Source organism: Populus nigra, chromosome 1, assembly GCF_951802175.1.
Source record: "Populus nigra chromosome 1, ddPopNigr1.1, whole genome shotgun sequence".
Classification (NCBI taxonomy): Eukaryota; Viridiplantae; Streptophyta; class Magnoliopsida; order Malpighiales; family Salicaceae; genus Populus; species Populus nigra.
This window is the reverse complement of record NC_084852.1, coordinates 44,629,895-44,638,570: the sequence shown is the minus strand read 5'-3', so window position 1 is coordinate 44,638,570 and position 8,676 is coordinate 44,629,895.

The window sequence follows — 8,676 nt, the reverse complement described above, 5'->3', positions numbered from 1 at the left end:
TATGCAATCAGGAAGCACTGAGTTTTCGAAGTCCTGCGATCATGAATTATCAAGAAGCACCAAGTTTTTCGACCCTTCTTCTATCATCCCTTTAGGACTTCGCCAGGTAAGTCCCTTTTTTCACACTTATCACATCACATCTTTCATTTGGGTAGGTCACCCGTAACAATGAGACTATTTTTTTTTTAAAAAAAAAACATCATTTTTCTGGGTAGGTCACCCATCACAATGAGACCACCATCTTCCATTTGGGTAGGTCACCCATTATAACGCGACCACTTCACATTTTTTCTATCTTCCACCTGGGTAGGTCACCCATTATAACGAGACCACTTCATATTTTTTCTATCTTCCATCTGGGTAGGTCACCCATTATAACGAGACCACTTCATATTTTTTCTATCTTCCATCTGGGTAGGTCACCCATTATAATGAGACCGCACTTCACATTCTTTCCACCTGGGTAGGTCACCCATTACAATGAGACCACTTCATATTTTTTCTATCTTCCATCTGGGTAGGTCACCCATTATAATGAGACCACACTTCACATTCTTAGCATTTGGGTAGGTCACCCATCATAATGAGACCGCTTTCCATATTCTTTCCACCTGAGTAGGTCACCCATTACAATGAGACCACTTTTTACACATTTTTTTAGTTCCACTTTAATGAGGTCGCCAGATGGGATCTCATGTAGCTTTGGTTAAAGGGAATCGCCAGATGGGATTTCAGGTTGGCCGAGCTACCACACATTTTTTAGTTCCAGTTGAATGAGGTTGCCAGATGGAATCTCATGTAGCTTTGGTTAAAGGGAATCGCCAGATGGGATTTCAGGTTGACCGAGCTACCACACATTTTTCTAAGTTCCAGTTGAATGAGGTCGCCAGATGGGGTCTCATGTAGCTTTGGTTAAAGGGAATCGCCAGATGGGATTTCAGGTTGACTGAGCTACCGCACATTTTTTTAGTTCCACTTTAATGAGGTCGCCAGATGGGATCTCGTGTTTTGCTATTTGAAGGTTGCCAGATGGGACCTTGTATTTCGTTTGAATAAAAGGAATCGCCAGATGGGATTCCAAGTTAAAGGAGATCGCCAGAAGGGATCTCGTGTTTCGCTGTTTGGAGGTCGCCAGATGGGACCTCGTTTTTTCATGTTGGTTATAAAAGGAATCGCCAGATGGGATTCCAAGTTGATTAAAAGAGATCGCCAGAAGGGATCTCGTGTTTCACTGTTTGGAGGTCGCCAGATGGGACCTCGTTTTTTCATGTTGGTTATAAAAGGAATCGCCAGATGGGATTCCAAGTTGATTAAAAGAGATCGCCAGAAGGGATCTCGTGTTTCGCTATTCGGAGGTCGCCAGATGGGACCCCGTATTACATGTTGAATAAAAGGAATCGCCAGATGGGATTCCAAGTTGATTGAAAGAGATCGCCAGAAGGGATCTCGTGTTTCACTATTCGAAGGTCGCCAGATGGGACCCCGTATTACATGTTGAATAAAAGGAATCGCCAGATGGGATTCCAAGTTGATTAAAAGAGATCGCCAGAAAGGATCTCGTGTTTCGCTATTCGGAGGTCGCCAGATGGGACCCTATATTACATGTTGAATAAAAGGAATCGCCAGATGGGATTCCAAGTTGATTGAAGGAGATCGCCGGAAGGGATCTTGTGTTTCGCTATTTGGAGGTCGCCAGATGGGACCTCGTAAAAAGAAGAAAAGGAAAGGAGAAGGAAAAGAGAAAGAAAAAGAAAAAGAAAAAAAAAGAAGTAAGGTCTTTAGATGAGTGGATATTGAGCAAGTTAGGAAGACAAAAAGACAAGTTTTTCTTTACAAAGCTTACTATGCAAAACATTGAGGAGTTTTGCTTCATAAGCATTGTAAAGAGGGGGCATCTGTTGCTACCCAATTTTTGACCCATGTTTTAATAAATTTTCAGAAAAAATCCAAAAATAGTGAAAAGCATTGAAAATCCAAAAAAATACGTTTTTAATACATTTGCATCGTTTTTATTATTTTTAGCATCATCTCAAAAGAATTTAAATTTTCCAAGATATTTGGAACGCGTTCAACTTTTCACGCGTCATTTTTTAAAATCATTGATTTTCCGCATTGAGTCGATGTTGATATTTGCTCGCTTTCAAAAATACAAAAAAATAAGAAAAATCAAAATTTAAAAAAAAAAGAGGAAAAGAGAAGGAAAGGAAAGTTGAGGGACTAGTTTGAAAACCTAGCAAAACTTTTCCTATAAATACTAAGCTACACTGATTTGTTTTAAGGGGGGGCAATTTTGACAACATCAAAACAAATACAAAAAAAACCTAAACCTAAACACCTTTTTTATTTCAAGGAGAGCAGCCGCCCCCCTCCCCTAGATTTTCTTCTCTGCTCCCTCAACTGCAGAGCCTGCCCCCAGCTCTGATTTTTTTTCTTCTCTCTCGGCTGGTTCCACCAGCTGCTCCCTCCTCCCGTTCGTTGGTCCTCCTCCTCCCAGCCGAAAACAAACAAAACAGCCCTTTTATTTTTTTCTCTTCTCCCACAGCAGCCTCTCTCCGTCACCCTCTATTCTGCAGACAAGAGGGACATCGGCCAGCCCCCCATCTTTTGATTTTTCTCTTCTCCCTCAACTGCACAGCAGGGCCCTCCCTTTGAATTTTTTTTTCTTCTCCTGCAACTGGACAGCCAGCCCCCTCCCGCTGACCACATTTTTCTTCTTCTCCCCTGCACCTGAAGGAGAGGAGTGATTTTCCATTTTCTCCTTCTTAGCCGGCTCCCTCTTTTCCTTTGCTTTCCCCCTTCCATAGATCCTCCCTCTCAGCTGCTCCCTCTGCTCATCGCAGCTCCTGAACCTGCCTCCATCAACCCATCTCCTTCCCACAGCAGCTGACCACCACAGACCGAGCCAGGTCTCCTTTCCGTTTTCTTCCTCAAGCCGAACTCAGCGGCAGCCCCGCCGTCTTCTCTCAGTCCCACGGCGACAACAGCAACACCTCTGCGCCCCCGTCAGCTCCAGTGTTGCCAAAGCCATCGACAATAGCCTCCAGCGGTAGCAACCATCAGACAGCCTCCACACCAGCAGCAGCGCCGTCCTGCTTCCCTCTCTCGGCCGATCCAGCCGTTCCTCAGCTCCTCCATCAGATCAGCCATCGGCAGGAGCAGTCACTAGAAGGAGTGGAGCCGATTGCAGATCCAAATATGAAGAGAACTGACCAGAGGAAACAGATCTAAAAAACAAAACCAAATAAAATCGGTTTGTGTTGCGTTTTGTGTTTTTGCAGGTAACGGTGACTCCACCGCCGGCGTGGGGAAGACGGAGGGAAAGAGGACATTGCAGACCCCCTCTTTGTTTGAGCTTCCAGCGGCGGCGCGTGAATCCACGCGCCGCCAGTGGCGGTGGCGCGTGGGAAGACGCGCCGCCACTGTCCCGGCGGTTTCAGAAGGCTTCCTGACACTGTTCTGGGATGTTTTGGGTTATTCTGTAATTTTTAAAGTGTTTGATGTAATTTTTGTTTAGTTATTTTTTTGAATTTGTATAATTTGTATTGTGGATGAAAAGAAAAGAAAAGAAAGAAAGAGAAAATAATAATAGAAAAAAAAGATGTGTGTGTATTTGTGTTTTTTTTATGTATGTTATTGAATCAAAGAAAAAATGAATTTAATATTTTAATTTACATGCACAAATATCTAAAGGACAGATAAAAATCATGTTGTATTTCTCATAAAAATGTAGAACATGTATCTACATATATTTTGGGAACCAATAACTGATTTATCAAAGCCTTAGAATTGGCTAAAATTTTATTTTTAAAAACACATCAAGTCCACGAAGCAGCTTACCTCAGGTAGGGTGCGTTAGGGGTGCTAATACCTTCCCTAGCCACAACCAGTCCCTTTCCTGTGAATCTTTGACAAGACCAGTACATCAGGTTTCCTAGTAGCCCTCAATAAATTACTAGGTGGCGACTCCGATGAACCAATCAAATTCAAGCAAACGCAATGACAAATGAAAAATCGCCAGCCGACGCCGCGCGGATTTTTTGACGTGCGACAAGGTGGACACTAGATCACTTGATGAGCCAGAAATTTATGAAGACTCTGAGTAAGCCTACATTAAGGAACTGATTTTCATTGCTCTTCAATCTCTTCATTGTGATGCCAGCAATATATATTGAAGCTTCTATTAGCTTCTTCTTTAAGGTGCTTTGTTTTTCATGCTTAGTGATGTAGGACAGCTAGTTTAAGGGTTTATGGAATGATTTAAGACAAAGTCTAAATAAATGAATGAACCATAAATTTGTGACAGAGTTGAAATTCCTAGCTATACTGCTTTGAATTTAAAATCGATCACGTGTGTGTTGAGTCGGCTAGGTTGGATAGATTTTTGTTTCGTTATTAACTATTTATGCATACAAGCTGTTCTTGAACGTCACTGAGAAGCTAGCTCAAATTTGCTTGATGTCTCTTGCTGCTGCTTCAAGCTTGGAATTCTGACGCGGGACTGTGGGCGATTTTCTTGGGATCTATCGGTTCTCTCCTTGCAGCAGTGTTAAGACCTCTTTCCAGGGGTCTTCATGAAAGTAAAATATAATACATTGCATCCATTACGTTCAAACATTTGATTTGGTTAAAATATCCTTAAAAGTTTAAGAATCATCATATATATTAAGAAGATTTTATTGATGAATATTAAATGTACTGCAACAACTTAAAAAATCAATGAAATCTAAAGTAGACAACACCCTTAACAAGAAGTTTAAGACTCCATCAACCCTGAAGTTGAGTTTGTTTTCTAGAAGTTACTGGTTCGAATCTTATAAATTTTAGGGCTATTAGAACCTTACATGGTCGTTAATTTCAGGGCCTATAAAATTAATTGAGATACATGCAAATTGACCCAAACATTCATATTAATAATAAAAAAAATTAAGACTACTTCATTAGAATTTAAAACAGTACAAAAAAACGTTATCTTAAGTAGTTGGCATTTAAACCAATACTAAAAGAAAATTGAGTCCGCGTCACTGGAATTCAAACCGGTACAAGAATTTTGATCCTTGTGGCAATAAAATTTAACCTAGTGCTAAGAAGTTTGATCTTGGATTAGAACTCAATTCATACTAAGAATTTTTTTTTTGTTTAATGTGGGTATCCGGGTCAGCTTATGCGCACCTCGACTAATTCTATGGGCCCTGAAATTAACTACCATCTAAGTCTCCAGTGGTCATTATATAAGTAAATACAGGGTTCGAACTTGAGACTATAAAAAAACAAACTTTGTAGTTTCAAACTCTTACCACTGAGCCACTATCTAAATATTTCATATCAAAAATCATGAAACGTATTTTTTAATAAGTTTGATCTTTCATAACCAAAATTCAAACTGGTTCGAAGATTTTGATGTTAGTGCCACTTACTTCAATTCAATGAAGTTTTATCCTGTGTCAAAATTCAACGTGTACTTGGAAGTTGAGTCTTGCATCAAAATTCAACCTACACTAAGAATTTTACTCTCTTTGAAGTTTGATCCTGTATAATTGGAATTCAACCAAATATCAGAAGTTAAGCCTTATATCACTGTCCAACAATAAGGACACCTCTAGCCAAGTCTCATGATGGTCAAGTAAGTCAAATTAAATTTTATGATAAAAAAAAAAATTACTTTCTTGAGTAGTCACTCTATAAAATAACCATGCTTTCAGAAAACACTTTGAGTGAGTTTCTTAAATTTCAAAACTTTATGGGGGGAGGCCATCTCTTGACATGACCACAGAGTGGATCATCTCTCAAAATGAATGAATTTTAAAATTACATGAGAAAGGTCAATGACCAAGGGGTGTGGATCTAAAGTCATGGATTCCAAGTTAATCCTTGCAATTACATTACATGAATCCCAAGTAATATAAATAGCTAAAATCAAAATAATATTTAAAAAAAATTACAGTTATTTTTTAAAATATTTTTTATTTAAAAATACATTAAAATAATATTTTTTTATTATTTTAAAAAATTATTTTTAATATTATTATATCAAAATGATATAAAAATATCAAAAAATTATTAATTTAGAAAAAAAAATAAAAAAAATAAAAATTTTTAAAAACATTTTAAAATGCAAAAAAAAAGGTGATATGCCACCTCTCACACTATGGGAAGAGATAAAAAAAACCAAAGCCTAAAAACTAGCCTCCTTTGGGGAGAACAAAAAAACCATCCCTCCCTCTCCTTTAAAACACCAAAACAAAGAACCACCATATTTTCCTCCATTGTTCATGGCAGACTACCACCGCGAGCTTCATCAGTCACCACCAGCTCCTCCACGCCGCTGCCTCCCTTCATTTTCAACCCAAACACCAGCCTTTCTCTCCTATGTCGACGACCATATTTCCTATGCGCCTCAACAACAGAAATCACCATCATAAAAAGTCCTCCACGCAAGCACCTACAAGTCAAATAACAACAGCTATTGAGAGAAAGAAAGAAGAGAGGAAGAAGAAAAGAGAAGGAAGCCAACATTGTGACAGACACTCCACCAGCAGCTTCGGCCAGCCACCCAACCTCCTCCACTGGTGACATCAGCATTTGTAACCTGTAAAGAGAAGAATCAAAGAGGAAGAAAAATTACAGTAGAGAGAGAAATGAAACAAAAATTTTAACTCAGCTGATCTCCTTTCTCTGGCAGTCGTGAGCCTCGCCATCGGTGTCAGCAGGAAGAGGAAGGACTGGTCTACCACATGAAGGTTCTCACGAGTGCTGCGGGTTAAAAACTGGTAAACCTTGAGGTAAAGCAATGGAGGAGAAAATAAATGGGGACGAAGGGAAGGGAACCGTATTCACGCACTCAGCATGAGCTTAGAGAAAAAAAAGACAGGAAGAGGAAGCCGAGAGAATTAGGGAGAGAATCTTTCATTTCTGTTATATTTTTCTATATCCTCTGTTCCAATCCTCAGGGAATTTAAAGGTAAAATCTATTCTTTCTCTATAGCCAGCGTGGCACTCTACACGTGGACATCGTAGCTTACTCAATTTTATTTAAACAAGACTGCACAAAACGCAGTCGTTGTTATTTAAATCCCGCTTCCCCCTTGCTAGTTTTCATCTTCTTCGTTTCCAGCTGTGACAACGAGCTCCCAGGTCTCGTCGGCGCTTGCAACGACGCGCTAGCAATGGTGATTCTCTTCCAGCACATGCAACATAAGCGCCACCACTGTTCATTCCTCTTCCAGCAGATTCCAGACGTCTATAGTTGTTCCCGAAGGTCAAACTCAAACCTTGAAAATGACTTTTGTGGTTTTATAATTTAAATGAATTTTGTGTGGATTTTTTTGGAAATTATTATGTATGATGATTTTTGTCTGTGTTGGTTGATTATATGAGGGGGTTTGACTTGTTGATTTTTGTTGGTTGATTATCTGTTGATTTGGGAAGTTTTTGATAAACCTTGGATTAATTTGTGTGTTAGGTGAAATATTACGTGTCATCATTTTTATTGAGTTTTAATGTTTGATTGAATTTGTTAAGGATTATTATGAGAATTTGATAAAAAGATTTGATTGTAAAATAATCTTAGATTATGTTGATTGGACTATGAGATTGTTGAATTATGGAATATTTGTGATGGAATTGTCACTGTAAATTTTTTTGAATGATTGATTATTTTTCTAAAAAAATATGAAATAAAAAAAGTATTACAAGAATAATAATGATGATTAATTAACTCTGTAGGCATTGTCTTTTGATGTTGATTAATGAACATCAAAAATAAATAAATAAATAAAAATAATCATTCTATTAATTGTCTCTATTAGTTGATTATTGATCCAAAATAGAATGGTCTATCTTTAGACCATGTTTTATTGATGTTGAATATCGGATAATAGAATCAATCAATATATAGTTCTTGAATTAATTGTTTCTATTAAATACTATTCCATCCAGAATGATATGGTCTAATACTAGAACTTGTTCTTCGGATGTTGATAAATGAAGAATATGATCAATTAATTCATGATTTAATTCATGATCTTTTGGATAATGATTGATTAATAAAACTTTGGTCATCACATAAATATTCATCTTCTTTTTCCGATTAATCCAATACGCCTATCATTTTAAATAACTTTGGATGGAATGGTCTAAAATTAGACCTTGTCTTTCAAATATTATATAGTCAGTTAACCATGATCATGAACATCTCAATCTCATATTAAATGATTATATTATTTGTTAAAAGACATGATGAAATGGTCTCATGAAAGACTCTGTTCTTTGAATGTTAATTAACAGATAATAGAGTTAATTAATATGGTTCATCAAATGACTTAGGATGGTAAGATTCAATATCAAGCTATGTCCTTCAAACGTTGTTTTGTAAATAAAGACAATACCCTGAATACCATACGTATTAGTTTAGGCAAACCATATTAAAATATATTAATTATTAAAAATAAATGACAATCCAACTTACCTTTGACATGATATATAGGGTGATGTTTATTTTTTCTATTACATAATCAACCTTTTACCTAATATCTGAAGATTAGTTAGGATTCTTAGTTAACAAAAAACTATATTACAACTTTTTTTTCTTTCTATTATACCTCCTTTACAAGTGAGCTTACCCTGATATCCACATGCGATAAACTATGTCGGAGGCAAGGATTACATGGCGTGTTTTTG